The sequence below is a fragment of the Lissotriton vulgaris genome, chromosome 12 (genome assembly GCF_964263255.1).
Source record: "Lissotriton vulgaris chromosome 12, aLisVul1.2, whole genome shotgun sequence".
NCBI classification, from domain to species: domain Eukaryota; kingdom Metazoa; phylum Chordata; class Amphibia; order Caudata; family Salamandridae; genus Lissotriton; species Lissotriton vulgaris.
The window spans coordinates 317,958,788-317,979,650 of NC_141700.1; the positions used below are offsets into that span (position 1 = coordinate 317,958,788).

Sequence of the window (20,863 nt, forward strand, 5' to 3'; positions counted from 1 at the left end):
TTGTTTATTGTGAACACATTTTGATTGTTTTTCCATTTATCGTGTACTGTAATATTGTGTTTGTGTAATACTGTTGAATAATCATTTTTATCCCTCCAAGATACCCAATCTTGGATTTTAATTGTTTTGGAAGAATTGTATGAATTTATCTTGTTTTTATTGTTTAATTTAATGTAATTTTAATAAATCTAGATTGTAAACAAGACTATTTCTTTGTGGAAACCTATTTTTTATGTTTGTCTGAATACCCATGGCATATTGTGACCTTTCCTTTTACAACAAGAAAGGCCAATAGTGATTAGTGGACTAGTTGACTCCAGGGATTTCCCTTTTGACTAACTGTCTTCCTACCCTGTTCCCTGGTGAAAGTGGGGTACCCTCTCTTTTTTGAAACCTAAAGAGGAACTATAACTATGTTAGGAGGATTGAAGTGTATAATACCGGGCACACTACTGAAGATAGTAGTAGGATAAGAGAGGTCTTTAGGGAGTTCTTTCAGGATCTATATACAGAAGACCTCATAATAAATAGAGCAGATATAGATGCCTGGCTTAAGATGAAGCAACTTCCTAAACAGACTCCAGAGTAGCAGGGTTATTTATCTCAGGAAATAACAGGCAATGAGAAACTTATTGCTGTCAAGAAAATAAAGAAAGGCAAGGCGGCAGGTCCAGATACAATTCCCAGTGAAATCTACTCCGCAATAGCAGATGAGATTTTTCCAATCTGGGTCAAACTGTTCAACTCTATCTTGGTAGAAGATATGCCAAAACAGGAGTCATGGAATGATGCAGTCATAACGCTTCTTCCGAAGCCAGGAAAAAATATTCTTCAATGTCAATCATTCCGTCCTATCTCTCTACTCAATGCTGACTATAAAAATTCTACTAGCATATTAGCAGCATGCATATACAAGGCAGTCGGGCAATTAATACATGAAGATCAAAAAAGCTTTATACCCGGGAGAAATTTGAGAGAGTTGAATCATGCCTTGATTGGTACCATCAATTTAGCTACAACAAAAGGTCTCTTCATGGCTGTTGTGACTGTAGATGCTGCAAAAGCATTTGATCGGGTCAAGTGGGACTATGTTATAGCCGTAATGGATCACTTTGGAATGGGAAAATGAATGATAGGGAAGATTTATAGAAGCCCAACAGTCTGCATTCTAGTTAACGAAAACCTTTCAGCATCTGTGAAGATAGAAAGAGGGACAAGACAAGGTTGTCCTCTTTCACCCATACTTTTCGATCTGGACATTGAGCTGTTTGCTCAAAGTCTGAGACTGAATGAGGGGATAAAGGCATTTAAGTTTGAATCTTTCTCAAGAAATATCATGCTAAATGTGGATGACCTAATGCTGTTCCCTTCAGATGTGCATTCAGCGTTACCTCAACTAATGGCTGAGGCACGAGGATTTGGTGCCCTTTCAGGTTATAAAGTTAACGAGGATAAAACTGAAACAATAGTGTGAAATCAAAATGTAGGAGAAATAAGGAATGCTACGAATATGAGATATCTGGGGATCCACATAACTAGAGACATAGGGAAACTGGCTACACTAAACTTCGAGAAGGTGATCCAGGAAGTAGGGAAACTGTTAAAAAGATGGCAGAATCTCCCACTGTCTATTGATGGGGAAATACATTTGTTTTAAATGTCCCTCCTGCCAAAAATCTGCTTTTTTGTTTGATAATATCCCCCTAAGTTTTGAGAAAAAAAGCATTTTAGCTTTACAGGGGAAGATAAAGCCTTTTTTGTCTGGGCCAATAAGGATGTGCGTCTTTCCTGGAAGAAGTTGAGGAGGAAGGCTTGTGTTGGGGGGTTAGGGCTTCCTGACCTACAACTATACTGTTGGGCCATTCAACTTAAAAATGATAGAATGTTGTTATCTTGCCCAGACGAGACTTTAGCTGGTAGAATGTTTACAGCAATGCAGTTACCCGTGGAAGGCTTCCTGTATAAATTTGGGACCCCAAATCACTTTAAGAAGGTCAGATTAAAATGCCTCAAAGTAGCGGCTAAAGTCTGGTGCAAAGTGAGAACTATTGTGGGTATCACATATCACAGCAAGATGCCATATATATTGGATTCTCCTGGCACTCCAGAATTTATGCTAGATTCCCTCACAGACCCCTTGAGACAAAGCGGTAAAAGAAGATGGGGACAGTTGTTAGACGCAGATCATAACTTGACTTGGGAGTATTGGAACTATAGGACCGAAGGGAGAATCTCTAGATTTAAAATATTTCAAATAAACTCATGGATGAAAAATCCAAAACAGGACTGGATAAGTGAAAGCCCAAATCAAATGGAAATTATTTTTCAAAACTCGTAGGCCAGGAGCAAGGAAGTGGCATTATGGTACTAACATCTACTTACAGCGGCCAATGAAAAGATGAGAGCACCTTTCTCTGTATGGGAAGGATACTTGCCGGATGGTGAGCTGGAAGAATTAGGCAAGTATCTTTATCTACACCTTATTTGTTTGTTAATTCGCTGCATTAAGGAAGAACCATTTTTTCACACTCCACAGAATTTACTGGACTCTGAAAAAGTTGGCAAAACTTAAAAGTGATGGCGACTCCAAAGGCAGGCGGTGTTAAAGAGCTAATCCAAATGACATGCATATGTTTGCCACTTGTTCAAAGATCAAAGTATTTTGGCTGGCAGTTGGTAAGACAATTTCTGACACAATTGGTACAGAGGTGGAGGTAAGCACAGATTTAATTATGTTTGGGATAAGGCAATAAGGCCTAAAGGGTTTGTGTCTAAATGTAAAACAAAGACATTTGATGTTCTACCTAATTTGCATAGCGAGAAGAGAAATTTGTAAACTATGGACACAAAGCTCCCTCCCTGCGTGGCAGGAGTGGAGAAGTTCAGTGGCCTTTTTTGAAAAGGTGGACAAGGGAGAATCAAGGGGTGTTGTATCAGACCTATTGAGTACTTTGGTAAAATGACTGGTACAATGATTACATCTTCCCACAACATCGGGCACAGGTAGCAAGCCGCAAGAAAAGGGGTTCAATATTCAACGTTTTGTTGCTTGAAGAAGTTAGTCCACTCTGCTAGGCACCAGGGTCATCACAACATGCAAGGTGCTTATTTTAAAATTGGAGAAGGTATGGGGACAAAAAAAAATCACTAAATAAATAAATAAATAATTACATTTGGATAGGAGTGATATCTCTGCCACGTGGCATGCAAATGCTAGGTATGATAAGAAATAAAAAAAACTAACATATTAAGTCCACATTAAAGAACAGTATCATATTGGATGTAAAAAAAGCTTGACTTTTATGTGCTATATTACTCTTTAAAAACAATATAGGATTTTGGATGGTTGGATTAAAACTTGATTATCATATTTATTCATTGGAAATATTTTATATAAATGTCATTTGTGTTTTAATAATTGTACAGATCAATAGGTTTATTCCAAAATACTGAGCTTTGTTAGCATGAAGCCAACGTATTAACACAGACAGAGCACCATGACACATAGAAAGAATAGGTTTTCTCCAGGGCAGTTTAAAAAGTGTTAACCTGATGTATAGCATTAGTCAGCTTATTTGTGATGGGCCTTTGACAGTACTAACCTTTTTATCTAAAAGGAACCCTCCATGCCCACAGTAGTAGACTTGACCACTTGCAGTCCTGCCTCATGTCACTAGAATGTTAATAATAGGTTGTCAATGTACACAAAGTCACATGAGGGCTGATATAGAATGTATGCCTCAAACCTCAGTGGAGTCTGTTATCAGGTTACATGAAAGTAAAAAAGTCTGAAAGCTTACAGTAAAGTGGTTGGAAATCCCCCAAAACACATTACTGCTGTTTCTAAGAGCATCAGTGCATGTGTACATCTCAAGAAAAGCTGGTACAGTAGCATTGTCATTCTTGGAATGACAGGTACAAGAGTCTGCTTTCGGAAAAGTATCTTAATAAATACTTTGATATAACACTAAATTATGATCTTGCTCGAATAAATCTACACTTTTCAGAATTTGAGAAAGAAAATCCCCTATTTAAAATTAGAGTTCTGCGGGACATCTACTAAAATGCAGCGGATGTCCCGTTTCCCATAGTAAAAGGGTATTGAATTGATAACAATGGCACTCTGCATTTAACAGAAGGGGAACACTCCACATTTTGGAGATTGCCAGGCTTTGCCCAAATTTAAATAAGAACCAAAGATTGTAAAAAGAAACACTGAGTCAAGTTAACACAGTAGCAGAACTCAAACCTCAAGTCATATATTCTTATGCTAAAATATGGCTTCAGGGATAATTACTCCAGAAACGAGCATAACAGACCAGAATTCCCCAGGTGTCGCTGGCAAAAAAAGCAAATTACATTTTTATTAATCTCTAATGAATTGTCAGAGAAATTAATGAAAGCCTACTGTATTATAAATTAATATGTCATATGTGGCTTTTGCAATAATTATGACAAATGAATTGTTATATTGTGTTGACACACTATATTTGAGAAGTCTGAATGAATACCCCTATGGTATTTAGAACTCTGATGATTTAGAACTGAAAGCTGTTCAATGTTTCCAATGCCTTCAGAAATACCACTGTGTGAAAGGACATTTTTATCTTTGATTTGCATGAATTCCGCGACTACAGTGATTAAAAAGCGCCATGGTATCAGAGTGGATTGAATACCATCAGCGTTATCTTACAGCGGAATTGGCATCCTGCCGCTCCACACTGGCTACAAACAGCTTCAAATTGACAGAGACCTAGTGTCCTTCCCACCAGACCTTGCTGTCAAGTCAGTAGTGCTTCATGAACACATGCAATGACGGCCATATTACTGCCTAAAGGACATTCAAGAACAACCATCCATTGATGGAGCGAGGTGAGAAACAAAATTTGGTATACCCCTCGTGAAGTCACTTTCTCATAATGGTAACATGAATTAATTGTTTGGTTTGGATAAACTAATCAACATAGAATAAAATGCATACACAGATACATGTGGGATACTAAAATTGCTCGTGTTGCAAGCATAATCGACTAACTTAGTGACAATGTGATGTCTGAAATAAATGCCACAGCTATAAAATAACCAAAAGCGGCATACATGTGCTTACTGTTTGTCTATTTGTGGCAGAAACAGGAAGACAGGTGAGAAAATCACGCATATATGTGGCTTTATTTGCTAGGTAATCACTAACAGGGATACCTTAGTAAGGGGGGAGGTAAACAGAAGGGCTATAATTCACCAATTAACGTTAAATTGAGTTTGTTTCTATAATAGTTCTCGTTATGGCCTGTGAGGCCTAGTAAAAGATGGAATATTTTAAGACTCCGAGATTAATGTGAACCACGCATGCGCTCGCTGAGTGGAGCTGCAGACGCATACAAGCTGACTGTGCTGAATGGGATGGGTCAAGGACGAGATGCCCTGAAACCCTGAATGACTGCCAACAGAATGGACTTCATCATTGTGAACCCTGTGAAAGAATCCCAAACTAACAACTTAGAGGATGTGTAGGAACCAGTTTACCCAAAGACAATAGTCAAATTCATTTAGCTGACTCGACGGAAGAAAAGTCGATGATGAGGTTATGCTCATCCACCCCTTGGTGGTTACAGGGAGTAAGTGGTCCCAGCATGCACAATTTTAACAACACAAATACTTATATTAGATATACAATTAAAAAAACAGTGAAGCATTTGGGGAGAGAGATTTAGTTTAATCACACCCTCGTCAAAGCACATATAAGACAAACAATTTTCTCCAAATGTCTACACGTTATATACAATGTGCCCAGAAGAAAAAGGGAAAGTGGGGTAAGTAAGTGGTTTTAAAGATCCAGTGAGGTCACAGAATGCACTGTTGACATCACAAGGTGTATTAATTCTGCACTTTTTAAGAACAATGTAGCACCTAGGCCATCCAATAGAACACAGTATTAATAGTCTGTTGTTCATGGATAGGTCATGTTGTAACAGTTGACGGATCGACTCCCAATGTGCATAGGTTAAATTCCACCTTACTGTGGGGTCTTCCTCAGGACTGGAATGTGTGGGTGAGATGAGGGGTAGGGCACCTAGGGTCAATGAAAATAAATTAAGTTAACGAAAATACACCTATTCTAGCTAAAGTGTGAAAAAATAATGAATAATTACCAATGAGCCTCCACACTTGTGGCACTGAATCAAGAGGAAAATGTGTGGGCCAGACAGGCTCCTTTTAGAGGAGAGCGGGGTAATACCTGGAAATAAGGTATATACATAAGTGGCTATAAGTAAGCGCGCCACATTCACAATGGTCAAAACTAATGGCCAGGGTAGGATAGCTTATATTCTGAGGACATTGTATTATTTCAGTGAAAGGGGACAGAGAATGACTCCCTCTTATATCGATAAGTAAACAGATTAAATAAAGATAGTAAACCAACATATAGAGCATCAGATGCACCCTAGGTAGGCTAAAAGCATGTATGGCCTGTGTAGTGTTATCTTGCTTAGACAAAACAGCTCAAGACTTAAGACTCTTGGTCAATAAAACATATATATTACATGAAAAATGCTCAATCCAATGTGGCCTATAGGACGTCCAATGCATCCTAAGTAGGCGGAAGGCATAATCGGCCTGGATAACGTTAACTTTCATTGAAAAGACAGCTCAAGACTTAAGACAACTTACTTGGTGAGGTAAACACATTCCATAAACTATGCTCGAACAAATTTGGGCCTAGTTAGGCAAAATGAAGTTTGCGACATTCTCAAAATAGCAAGTTGGAGCACTAAATTGAACAAGAAGCCTAGCTCAGAGACAGCATGACAATAAATGAAAAGAAATACCTCGCTGTAGGTATGTACATTATTCGTAATGGGGGATGGAATCTGAAAAATGGAGGAGACATAAGACAAATAAAACTCAATTTTTCACGGGCCTACTCATAGTAAAACAGCCATGTACTGAAAGTTATTTGACCAAAAACTCACCAAGCCTCAGTAGTATAACAAATCAAACGTTCAGAAAAGGAGAGCCCGTGCCTTAATCTAGAGGGATCAAATAACAAAAACCTTTTCACTAATAAGAACGCCAAATGACTGAGAAGTTAGCATAAAGTTAAAGTGGACAGCAGATAGTCCAGGGAACGCAGAGCTTACTGCGGGAGAGAATCTGTTCAGCCTCGGGATTGTATCACAGCAAGAGACAGCGGGCCGGAGCTAACCTGTTTAAGTAGGCGTGGCCGTATTTGCGCGTGTCCCCGCAGCCGTTAGATGCTGCTGAGTCACCGCATCTCCATCACCCGGTGGTAGAAAAGATACTGAAAAGAGACTATGTCGGCCTTAGATTCCGGTGAAAGCAATACATTACTAGGGCAGTTTAAAAACCGTGCGAGGATAATATCCAGCCTGAATGACTTTTGAAGAAATAAATAGCATCCAGAGTGATGTCCAAAAAAGTAAAAGCACATGAGGGCTCTCTCTAATGTCAGGAGTAGGCGGTGGGGGGGCTTTACATGCATTCAAACAACATATCAGTTGGGCCTCGTTGTCTAATCAGAGGTTGAAAGTTACATAATACTGCAATAAGATGATAGATTTTACCGCTCCATACGTTATTTTGTAAAAAAAATAATATACATGTATTCTAAACACCTCATGTGCAATCATGTTGTCACCGATATTATTGCAGGGTAGTATTTGAATATGAATACATATGCATATCAACCCAATTATATAGTAAAGTACCGTCTGAGTGAGGGAATTAGAAAAACCCTCGAGTGGGTCACAGGTGTAATTCTACCTTGTGTTGTTTGTAAACAAATTGCTTTGTTTGTACAGTTAGTTCACACGCCTTACATCTCCCACATCTAAAATAGCCAATTGTCACAGGTAGGTTCAACATAGTCTGTAGTGTGTGTTGGTCTGGGCTGGTTAGAAAGGAGGTGACCACATGGCGCCTAGTGCTTTTAGCCTTCTTAAAGGAGTGCATAGTGGGGGGGAATGTTTATTATGTAAGTTACTAACAGATTCAGTTGTATAAAGGTGTAAATACGGCTTCTCAATAAACCTTGTAAAGAAGGGGTCAGTCGGTGCTGCAGAAGCCGGAGCACTGCTGACGTCAAAAGTGTTGCGCAGGGATTGGTCCTCATGACCAAGACAGAGTAAGAGCTGATTGGTGCATCAGCGAAAGCCGCAAAGTAATTGGTTAAACGCTAGTGAAACGTATCTTGTTCTAATTGGTACGATAGTGTGAACCACGCTGCGATAGGCTGGTGTTACGAAGAAGTACACGGAAGAGTGCGCAATCTTTTGAAAGACAGGAAATAATCAGAAAATGAATTGTTATTACGGAGAGGAAAGGAAGAAGCCTTCATGGTTTCAGAAATTGAAAAATGTATTTAAAACAGACAGAACGATAGTAACAAGGGAGGGAAAATGATTACCTCCGCCGAGAACGCCCGCTTCTTATATGATGACAAAATTTGGTATATGGTTAGAGAATTGGGCTAGATATACCAAAAATGATGGTGCATTAGCATTCTCAGAAGTAGGATCTTTTAATCAAGCAGTTTTACGAAATTGGAGAGAAAAAATGATGAGACTTGAACCGAGACCTAGACCAACTCAATTTGAAGCAATAACTGAGTGGGAAGACGAGATGTATGAGTTGGAGCGAGAAAGGTTGGCAAATCCTGGATGAACTAGAGGTAGATTACGTGGATTGTGGGGAGAAACACATGAAACTAGAATGCGTAGATGGAGAAATGCAGATATGTGTGATGGGATGTATCCAGTCAGATTAATTGATGAAATAGAAAGGAGTGAATGCACAGAGAAAAGAAATAATGTGGAGATAGCGAGAAAAGATTATGGTGGCAATGAATCAGAGGATACGTTGTTTGAGGAGATATTAAATAGGAGACCACCACCATATCAACCAGGTTCTATGTGGATCACTCCAAACACCCCACAAATAGAAGATCGATTTAATGAAACCCCAAAAAGCGGTGAGAGTAGAAAAGAATTGCAAATGCGGAACGGTGCTGCTAGGTCAGGGGGACCCCATAAACCCCTGAGAAAGAGTGGGGTAGGACTCCCTCCACAAATTTTACAAACAGGGTCCAGAGCACGCGAAAGGAGTTCCTTAAGACGTAATTATACATGTAAAAGAAATAAGATCGTTCACAAAAGGTTGTTTCTGTCTGCTTTTGTGGGTGTTAGTGGTTCTCCTTGCAGAGGAGATCCAAAGAACATGAAACCAGCCCACACGTGTTTCGTCAAAGCGGGTAGTTACCCGTGACTCTTCAGGGCTGAATGAATAACAAAAGGGCAGTGTCTGGGGACCGGTGATAATTCCAACCCGATCCGAATCGGGTGAAAAAGAGGATGCCAACTACGGCCGTTCACAAATATATTTTCCACAAGTAATGGTTCAAGAGACGGGCGGGTCTTGCAGTCAATGTGTAAATCTCCAGCGTGGCATAAGCTGATGGACAATGTGAAGTTCTGCGAGGACAAGCTGTTTACTGGATGCGGAAACAGAAATGAGATATGATTCTAACACCCCATTAGTGGAAACTAGACTTACTGGTACTCCTAAACAAGATAAGGAAATGTAAAGGAGTGTAGCCCGAGTAGAGAGACAAACCGAAGAACAAGCAAGTACTTCTGAATATATACGTTCCACAAATGAATTAACAGAAAAGATACAGGAACTTACGAAAAATATAGAAGCTGTGACAGTTCCAGTAACAATAGGCTCTGTAATTCCAGTATTTGAAAATCAGAAAATAAAAGAACTGACTTTAACAATCCCTTTGAATCAGAATTTGCAAAAAGTAAAAGAAAAGATTTATCCACATTTGTCTGAAATTAGGCGAAGAAGTAATGTGACACCACCTGAATTGACCTTTAATCAAAGCTTACCATATAAGTTTCCAACTGGAGTAGAATCTGATTCTGCGACTTCTGAAATGAATGTAGAAAAATAGATTTAACAAAAACTCCAATTGGACTATCAGAAAAGGAATTAAGTGATTGGCTTAAAACATTAAAAGTAAAAGACAATGAGCCTAGAGTATTCGATGTGGCTAGATTGAAAGTTGATATGAAAGGATTAATTATTGGAACAATCGGAACTGATACATTAAAGGCATATCAAGACGATGAGTTAATGTTTATGTTCAAAAGTATTACTTGGAAAGCCAAATCTGTATATTATCAACTGGAAAGATTAGCTAATGATTGGATGTAGATTTTTCGAAGCATAAATCATTACAGAGATCTTACAGAGTAGATTTTTCAGAAAAAGACATTGAGTATATGAACACAGCAGGAAGATTGACCCAGATAAAATAACTAATTGTTTTACTGAGAAGATAGGGAGATGTGAATAAGTGGAGAGTGAAATTGTCTAAAGGAAAAGGAAGAATCTAGTGATAAATCCACACTGGCATTCCCAATGTGAGAAAAAGAGACATTAGTAAATGAATTCCCAATGAGAGAAATACCAGGAGGAGGGTATGTACATGTTCCGTGGACTAGACAAGATATATTATCATTTACAAATGATTTCCCTAGATTGAGAGAAAAGCCAGTAGAGTGGTACTGACAAGTGTATTGATTTGTAAAAGTTTCAAAAGTACTGTGGGAAGATTTAGATGGATTGTTTGATATAGAAGTACCAGCAGACCTATGGACTGAATGTAAAGGTACAGTGAATTGGCCGAGAACCGAATATCCTCGAGATAGAGTGACAGGTGCTTCTTCACCTGAAGTGATGCGTAAAGATGACCAAGTAATAGTGTGGTTGAAAAATAAGATTCCTCCAAGAGAGACAGATTGGGTAAAGATCGACAGTACTTTGCAAGAACCAAAAGAAACTGTGCATTCATTTTATGAGAGATTGTTTACAGTGGTTATGAAGAATTGACTGAAAAGGATATGAGTCATTTTGTTTATCGATTTGTGTTTGTATTGAGATTGGAAATAGGAGACATGATTAGACATAGTTTAATGGGATTGCAATCATCCTAAGTTGATGAAGTACTGAGACATGCCAAATACTGTAGTGGTGATATTGAAGCTAAACAGAAAAAGCTCAAAGAGAAATCAATGTGGGCACAAGTGAAGGTAGCAAAACATCAAGCAGCACATTTAGAAAATAAAATTACTGATGGAAGTCAGGGAAAACCAAAAGTAAGTTTTATTAAAAACAAATTGGTAGGGAATAAGGGTGAGCTTAAGAAGAAATACCCTTGTCATAATTGTGGCAGGATAGGGCATTGGAAGAAAGAATGTAAATATCCACCAAGAGTTATTCCTGCAAATACGTCATTGAATCCACAGGTCCGGAATGAGGTAATTCCACAGCCACCGCAACAACAGCAGGTAGTTAACCAGCAAAGTCAGGTGCCACAACCACCACTTCCACACAGTGTAAATCTACAGAGATACAGTTCAGACAGGATTCAGCGGAGGCGAACAGGTAAGCCTATCGCCCAGAGTGAGTGTCAGTCCTCAGTATTGGCTGCAAGAAGAAGGTGGGAGTGAGTTGGATGACAGTTTCTGACGGTGCCTGAGAGAGGAAGAAGAGTGTGTGCTTGGAGCCAATCTTGAGGTAGATCAGTCTGGTCCGTTTGTGAATGGAAAGGTGAATTATGTAAAAGTAACTTTCCTAGTGGACACTTGTGCTACCCGTTCTACTGTTAGATCAGTGGAAATTCAAAATTTTCCTCTCTCGGTTGAACACATCCAAGTTGTAGGTGTAGTGAATAGGCAAATTAAAACTTCCTTAACAAAACCACTTGAAGTAGAAATTGGAAATTTCAAAGACATGCACCGATTTGTGGTGTGTAACAGCAGTCCTGTAAATCTATTAGGCAAAGACATTCTATGCTAAATGAACGGTGCCATATATTGTTCACCAGATGGCATAGAGCTCCAAACCCCAGATGAAGATAGTCTGTATAAAATGACCATGTCTATGTTAGAGTAAGAAAGGAGTGAATTATTTACTGTTTGATCGAAAAAAGATACCTGCAGAACTAGAGGAAACAGTGAAAGAGCAAGTGTGGGATTTTACAGGAGAAGATATTGGATTAATGAAAGGCTTAGATCCTGTGAAAGTATCCATAAAAGAAGGAGTTAACTATCCAAAAATTCCCCAGTATAAGATGACAGCAGAAGTGATTGAAGGAATAACACCAGTAATAAACAAAATGATTGAACAAGGCATTCTAAGGGAAATAGAGAGTAGTCCTTATAACTCACCGATAATGGGATTGAAAAAGCCAAACGGAACATTTAGGATTGTACAAGACCTGAGAAAGATTAATAAAATTGTTGTTCCATGCTGCTGGATTGTACCAAACCCAGCAGTAATTCTATATCAGATACCACACGATGCAGAATGGTATACCGTGATTGACCTGTGCAATGCATTCTTTACGGTTCAATTACACCCAGAAAGCCAGCCAATATTTCAGTTCCGGTTCAGAGATCGTATTTTGGCATGGTTCCGAATTCCTCAGGGGTATACTGAAAGTCCATCTATTTTCAATCAGCTACTAAAGAAATCATTAGAAGGTTTAAACATGCCTGGAAAGTCAGTATTTGTTCAATATATTGATGACCTGCTAGTGGCATCAAAGACAAAAGATGAATGCATTTCCGATACTGTTGCATTGTTGAACCATTTAGCAGAAGAGGGACATAAAGTGTCTCCATCAAAATTACAATTCAGTCAGAAGGAAGTGCAATACTTAGGTCATAAGATTGCTAAAGGAGTTAGACAAGTTACTGCAGAAAGAATCAAAATGATACAAGGGACGCAGCCACCAAAAAAACACAAAGACAAGTCAGAATGTTCTTAGGAATGGTTGGTTACTGCAGACAGTGGATTAGTGGGTTTTCACTGATAGCATAACCCTTGCAGATATTAACTAAAGCAGACATCAGATACCCCATTGTGTTGAATAACACTGAGATGGAAGCATTTGAACAATTAAAAACAAGTCTATGTGAAGCTCCAGCTTTAGGAATGCCTGAATATGAAAAAGAATTTGAGTTATTTTGCAGTGAACGAGAAGGGCGTGCATTGTCAGTATTAATTCAGAGACATGGAAAGCTAAGAAAGCCAATTGCATATTTCTCAGCTGTTTTAGATCCAGTTGCAAGAGCCTTACCAGGTTGTTTGAAAGCAGTAGCAGCCACAAGTGTGAGTTTGGAACAGAGTGAAGGAATAGTGATGGGATTTCCAGTGAGGGTATATGTGCCTCATTCTGTGGAGATTCTCCTCACTAGTTCAAAAACGCAGTATCTTACGAACAACGGGATGACCAGATATGAAAAAACGATCTTAGGTGCAGACAATATGACTATATCATGTTGTGTAAATGTAAACCCATCTACATTGTTGCCTGATACTATGGAAGTTGAAGTAAGAAATGAAGTTGATCACAAATGTTTGGATGTTCTTGAGTATTGTACGAAACCAAGACCTGACAGAGATGAGCCATTGCCTGAGTCAGACTATGTAATGTTTGCTGATGGTTCATGTCTGAGAACAGAGGATGGTGCTTTGGGTGCTGCATACTCAGTTTGCACGGTTGCAGACATTCTAGAAGTATCTTGTCTGAAAGGAATTCGTTCTGCTCAAATAGCGGAATTGATTGCTTTAAAAGGAGCATGTGAGCTAGGAAAAGAAATCAGAGTTACCATAGTGACTAATAGTCAGTATGGCTTTGGCGTTGTCCATGATTACGGGCAACTGTGGTCACAAACAGGTTATCTAACTTCTGCAGGATCACCAATCAGAAATGCTGAATTTGTAAAAATGTTGATTGATGCCATCCAATTACCTAATAAAATTACAGGGGTTAAATGTGCCGCCCACAAGAGGGGGAGACGATTACATAACGAGTGGTAACAGGTATGTTGATTCGATTGCAAAATACTGTACCAGAAATCTTGCATCCATAAATCTGGACAGGGAAAAAGAACATGTTTCAAGTCCTTTGAGACATGGCAAGAGGTAATACAGATACAAGAAGAAGCTAGTGAAGAAGAGAAGAACATTTGGCTAAGGCAGGATGTAGACAAAGAGAAGAGGATGAAATTTGGGTTTACAAAGACGAAAGACCAGTAATGCCAGATAGCATGATTTCCAGTATGGCCTGAATGTACCATGGTCAAGCTCATGTTGGAAGAGACGCCATGATCAGACTGTTTAGACAGACATGGTATAATCCAAAGTTTAGGATGATTGCTGAGAGTTTGTGCCAGAGATGTCTGGTGTGCCTGCAATTTAATCCAGGGAGAAAAACAACTGTGAGTCTGGAAACCATAGGCCGGGAAGGAGTTCCATTTACACAAATGCAGTTAGATTTCATAGAGATGCCTCCTTGCAATAGACTCAGATATGTGCTGGTGATCATTTGTTTGTTTTCTAAGGGGATCGAAGCCTTTCCAACCCAAAGGAATGATGGAGTAACTGTTGCAAAACTGCTCTTACGTGAGCTCATACCATGATACGGGTTTCCAGTAACGATTGAAACAGATCGTGGCTCTCATTTTCAGAATGAACTGATACAGATGATCTGTGAAGCATTGGACATATGTCAAAAACTGTACTTACAGACCAGAGGCTTCAGGGGTAGTTGAACAAGTGAATGGAACAATGAAAAACAGAATTGCAAAAATGTGTTTGGCAACAGGACTAAATTGGCCAGACGCATTGCCACTTGTTTTGGTGACCCTAAGGAGTATACCTGACAAAGGGACTGGATTAAGTCCACATGAGATTTTAATGGGCAGGGTGATGATAAACTGTTAACTATTTATGATGACATTATACCGGATTACTTCAAAAATCTGTCTGACATGGTAACTTCTGTGTTCCATCAGGTGGGAACTGAAGCAAACACGAAAGAGAAACATCCAGCTCATGATTTAGTACCTGGAGACTGGGTTTGAATAAAGGTACACCGAAGAAGAAATTGCTTATTACCTCGGTGGCAACGCCCAAGACAGGGTATTTTAGTCAGTACAACTGCTGTCAAATGTGCTGGAGTAAAGAGATGGGTGCACGCCAGCCACACCATCCGTGTACCTGAACCAGAAAATCCACAAGAGGAAGGGGGAAGCACAACTGATTCTGATTCTGAAGGAGAACCAGAGAGAAATCCAGATATTGGAGCTCGACAGGAACATCGACATCTGGAAGTTTCGGATGCTAGCTCTGCATCTGAGGGAGAAAGTGAAACTGTGAATGTGCCAAGTTTTGAAGATCGACCTGAATGTCGAGACTTGGTAAGAACTGAGACCAGTAAAGACATTGAGCAAAGTGCAGATAAAACTGGTAATCAGGAGAATACTGAAGAGCAGTCAGAAAACTCTGGAAGCAGGAACCAAAACCCGGACACTGGAAAAGAGGAAATAATTCATGATAAGGATGAGATTCCAAGTACCAGTTATGGAGATGTTCCTAACAGAGTGAAACTGATAGGCAAAGAATGGCCTGATTCTGAAAAGGATGCAGACATTACAAAGTTCATCATAAATGAAACAGTTGAAAATACTGAAAGTGAAACTGATGACAGTGAAGATGAAACAGAATTGAGAAAGAGTCCAAGAAAAAGAGCTTGGAGAGTGGAACATAATACACCAGAACCTCAAACAAAAGGAGCTTGAAATGGAGATAATTGGCCTAAAGAGAGCGATGGACTGAGATTAAAGTTGGTTAGCAAAGCAAGTAAACGAGAGGATCAAGTGAATGAAATCACAAGTCAGAAAGAGCAGTTGGGAAAGAAAATAGAAGTTATTGAAAGGCCAAAAAGAGTAAGGAGATCAAACCAAAAGTACAAATCACCTGAATGGACATATATGTTTTTACCTCCCATTGAGGAAGTAAACAGCAGCCAAGAGAACCTGAACTCTACAGGTCAAGAAACAAGAAAGTGAGTAAAAATTTCAGACATGCAGTGCATCTCTGGAAATAATTTCCAAACTAACATTTCCTTTCCCAGAAATAGCCAATCATACACCTATGCACTAGTGGGGCCCATAACACTGTAAATCACTCCTACACACTTTCTTCTATTTCATGGATCGGTATGAATCAAAGGAGAGTTGCTGCATTAGCGGAGTGTCTAAATTTTACTAACTATTTATAATATATACATCTGCAGTTTAATTCATTTACCATGGTTATTATCAACAAGAAAATTATTTAAACACAGCGAGCAGCTACGGATAGGCTCAAATAGTGTGCACATAAAGAATGTCAAGGACAAGTTAAGATCTCACTGTGCAATCACATCATGGTCTTGAATAGCGTACAAATGAGGAATGTTAAGACAACTTGGAATCACACAAACGGTTTGGGAGAAATGTGTGTCAATCCTTTAATAAATGTTATCACAACATGTGATTTGCACAAGGGCAATTGGTCTGGCAAATGCAGAAATACCGAAAAGGTCAAGACATGACCTTTGCTATCTTTGAAATGTTCCAAAGCGTTCACCCTATCTCTGAAGGGGTGAGCCCCACCAAAGGGTTTGCCCATTAGCAAAACCTGTACATCATCAAGAGAATCCGGTGAACCTCATCCAGGCATGTCTCTGACAGGCAACACTGATACCAACTACCATGAGAATGCAATCCGTGGTATCTAAACCAGTGAGGATAACAAACTTTACGGCATACTGCTGGTATGTAACGTCCAAGCCAGAGAGGCACTAAGATCCTCCGGGCAAGACCTCACTGGCCATGTCCCAAACGGCTGGTGACTATCAGCATAATAGGCAGACTGTGTTATTATTATTATTATTATTATTATTATTTATTTTTATAAAGCGCGTAGTCACCCGGAGGTATCCCAGCGCTAAAAACCCTAATTCTACAGACCTGTGGACCAGGAGCAGAGAGCAGAAAGAGAGGAGGGATGAGGATTCAGGAGGAGGGGGGGGCCAGGCAAAAACTAAGGGAAGAGATGCGTCTTTAGCTGCTTCCTGAAGCGCAGATATTGTGGTTCAAGACGCAGGTCGCGAGGGAGTGAATTCCAAAGGCGAGCAGCTTGTACCGAAAAGCGCCTTCCTCCTGATCGGGCTTTCCTGAATCTTGGGGTATTGATGAGGTTTTCTGCGTTAGAACGGAGGGATCTGGTGGTTTTATAAGGGGTGATAAAATTACTGAGGACTGGGGGGCCTTGATTATGCAATGTTTTGTAGACGAGGCACAAGGCCTTGAATTTGACTCGCTCCCTTATAGGGAGCCAATGAAGGAGTTTGAGAGCAGGTTTTGCAGATGATCTGGCCGGGGTGTTTGTGATAATCCGGGCAGCGGTGTTCTGGATTCTCTGAAGTTTATTAAGGGTCGCTTCAGGGGCGCCCAGATAAATCACATTGCTGTAATCCAGTCTCGATATTATGAGACCTTGGATTAGCAATTTTTGGGACTTGGGGGGGAGAAGGGGCAGGACTTTTCTCAGCGATTTTAGGAGACCAAAGCAGGTCCCTGCTACCTTCTTTGCTTGCGTAGCTAATGAGAGATCAGAGTCAATCCACACACCCAGACTTTTTACCTCTGTTTTTGGATCAGGGGGAGGACCTAGACAGGCTGGCCAGATGTCCAGGGGGAGTGAGGTTCCTTTCGGGCCAAGTAAGAGGACCTCGGTTTTCGTCCCATTTAGCTTTAGGGCTGATCTATTCATCCATCGGTGGACCTGCGTAAGGCAGTTGAATAGATCGGCTTTCTGTTGTTTGGGGTGGGACAAAGACACCACTAGTTGTGTGTCGTCAGCATAGCTGACGACCCTCACTCCGAATGGGGTGATAACCTCCTCCAATGTGGACATATAGATATTAAATAATGTGGGGCTCAGGGAAGAGCCCTGAGGCACACCACATTGGAGGGGCATTTCGGAGGAGCGGGCGTTCTTCTCCCAGATCTGATAGGTCCGTTCGGCCAGGAAGGATGAAAGCCAGGATAGGGCTGTACCTTTCACTCCAACTCTTTCCAATCTTTCGATGAGGAGTTGGTGGTCAACGGTATCGAACGCCGCGCTAAGGTCGAGGAGGATCACTGCCACTGATCCTCCCCATCCAGTAGCGTTCTGGCCTCCTCTACTGCTGCCAGGAGGGCGATGTCAGTGCCCTGCCCTGGTCGAAAGCCCGTCTGGGAACTTTTTAGTTTATCGTTGGCCTCCAGAAACTGCGAAAGTATCCTATTGACTAATTTTTCCGCAATCTTACTGACTCCTGGAAGTAGGGAAATGGGCCTGTAGTTCGCCAGATTCTCAGGGTCGAGAGAAGGTTTCTTCAATAGGGCTTTTACGACGGCCGTCTTCCAGCTCAAGGGTACAACTCCTTGTTGGAGTGAGGTATTGATGAGATGAGTGGGGGGGGGGATGATTGTGGGGGCTACCTCCTTGAGGATCCTGAGAGGAGCAGGGTCCATAGGGGAGCCGCTCTTCATGGAGTTAAACGTATTTCTCACTTCGTCTATGGTAACCTGGCCCCACGTGGAGAGACAAGTGGGAGATGTCGTGTAGGAAGGAACGGTCTCTTCCCACGGGCTCGAGGGGGGAATTGAGTCCAAAATTGATCGGATTTTATCCTGGAAGAAATTGGCCAGTTGTTGGCATTTCTCCTGGTCGGCTCTAGGGTCGGAGGGAAGTCCTAGTCCCTGTTCTGGGGTTTTTAAAAGTTCTTTAAGGATGACGTATGCTTCCTTACTGGAGCATCCCGCTTTCTCTATTTTCTCCTGAAAGAACACGCTTTTGGTTTTGCGAATAGCGGTTTTATAAGTTAGAAGAGAAGTAGAGTAGATGTTTTTGTTGATTTCTGATTTGTCACGTCTCCATGAGCGTTCGGTTTTCTTACACTCTTGACGCAGAGCTTTGAGCTCTGAGGTGTACCATAGAGCGGGGGATAATCTTTTGGACTGTTTAAAGGTGGTAGTTTTCTGAAGCATAGTGTCTAGGGATGAGGTAATCCAGTCACTAAACTGTTTGTCAGCCGTAGTGGGGTCAGAGGAGAGCTCGGGGGTGGAATCTGCAAGGATGGCAGCCCATTTCTCAGGTGACAGTTTGCGCCATTGTCGGTCGATAACCTGGGTTTTAGAGGTTGGGAGGGTCGGTGTGGAGATTTCCCAGGAAATAGGGACCAGGAAATGGTCCGTCCATGGGAGGGTCACAGGTGATTTGGTGGTAATAGCTGCTATATTGGTGAGGATGGGGTCCAATAGGTGGCCCTTCTCATGGGTAGGCTCATTGTTCACTAGTTGGATCTTTAGAGATGTTAAATCATGTCGAAGGTCCGAAGCTACACGGTCCGTGGGGTCCATGAAGTGGAAGTTTAAGTCGCCAAGCATAAGGAAGTTGGAGGTGGACGAAGCTAATTGTGATACAGATTCTATGATGGCATTGATAAAATTGCCTGGGGCACCTGGGGGGCGGTAGATCAGTAGCCCTGCCAGGGAGTGGGCTGGTGTTAATGAATCCAAGTGCCAAGCTGGCAGAGCAAACATAGGCATCAATCCTTTTATATTGTCTATTTGGAGGATTGCTTGGAAAGTAGCTAGGGTTCACCTAACTAGTCGAGGAATGTACAGTAAGACTCTCTGGAGTGGGATGCTTGGTGAGAAAATCCAGATCACCAGCTGCAGGTCTATGACATATGGCAACTTGCTGGCTAATAGGCTGACAAGAACATGGTTTCAGCCATGTAGTCATCGGTTTATCTGTTAGTTCATCATTAAATAAGAGCAAGGGTTCCACTGTTGCTGGCCCAGGCTGTAGAATTTCCATCAAAGAATTTGTTTTTGTCTTAACAGGGAGTAGCTACAATTGTAAAACATAGGCTGGCCTCGGAACCACTGCTGCAAACTGGGCACTATCTTACATTGGTGGCCCATGTGGCGAGTCAAGCTCTGTCTCCAAGGAGGTATCAAGCCTACTAGCATTTTGTAAATCAAGGTGTAAAGCATCATTGTTGTACTAATGGGGGAGCAAGCCATCCTTCCCACTACCACAATCATCATCTTCAATATCATTTGTGGGGCAACATACTTTGGCAGAGGGTCACAATCAGAGGCAAAATGGGAATGGAATCTCTACTAATAGCTGCAACGAGGTTAGAATCAATGCGCATGACAACAGAGTGCAGATGTGTAAGCTCGTAGCATGACACTGGTCAAGGTCGAGCTCAAGCTGAAGGCTGTTTAGGATCCATCTTGAGCATTGGAACCAGATCGTTCACTGGCGCTGATGGTGTCAGCACTGGTGTCTGGGTGCTGGAAACCTGAGTGGATCTCTGTGCCAGAATGTAAATCGTGACCAGAGTCTTTAGGGGTCTGCTGAAGTCTGGAGTAGAGCTCCAGATTCACATTAGAAGGTGAAGAGAAAAAGGAAGGAAAGAAAGGAACTGACTTCAGTGTGCGTCTGTCACTTCCAGGGGGGTATGGAGCCAATGCAGGGCCATTTGACATAACCTATCAGTGAGTGGGAGCACTCTACAAAATTCTGTGAATTCAGTCTTGCGTCTGGGGAACATTTTAAGATGAGGAACCTACGATATCCACCTAATTAAATATTGAAACAAATAATTGGATATCAACTTGACAAATATAAATCACTAGTGAAATTGCTTGCAATCAAACAAAAACGTTGTCTGTAATTTAGCAGAATATTGTGTTTTAAAAAAGAGAGAGTCAATGGTAGTCTGCACTTCAAAGGAATAGAGACAGGTAATAGTATAAGGAGTGAGAACACATACATTCCTTTCCCTGTGCCATTCTTTCGGGGTAGTATGAAATGGAAAGAGCACCACTATTCGTGTCAAATCAAAAGAGATGCATTTATTGTAAAACAAAAATTCCAC

The 20,863-nt window shown here is 40.9% G+C and overlaps 1 protein-coding gene across 1 annotated transcript in view; it reads right to left on the minus strand.

The window, feature by feature from the left end:
* The window catches only part of VAT1L (vesicle amine transport 1 like), a 1,074,333-nt gene that overhangs the window by 461,893 nt on the left and 591,577 nt on the right, over positions 1-20,863 (minus strand). The gene's annotated exons all lie outside the window — the stretch shown is intronic.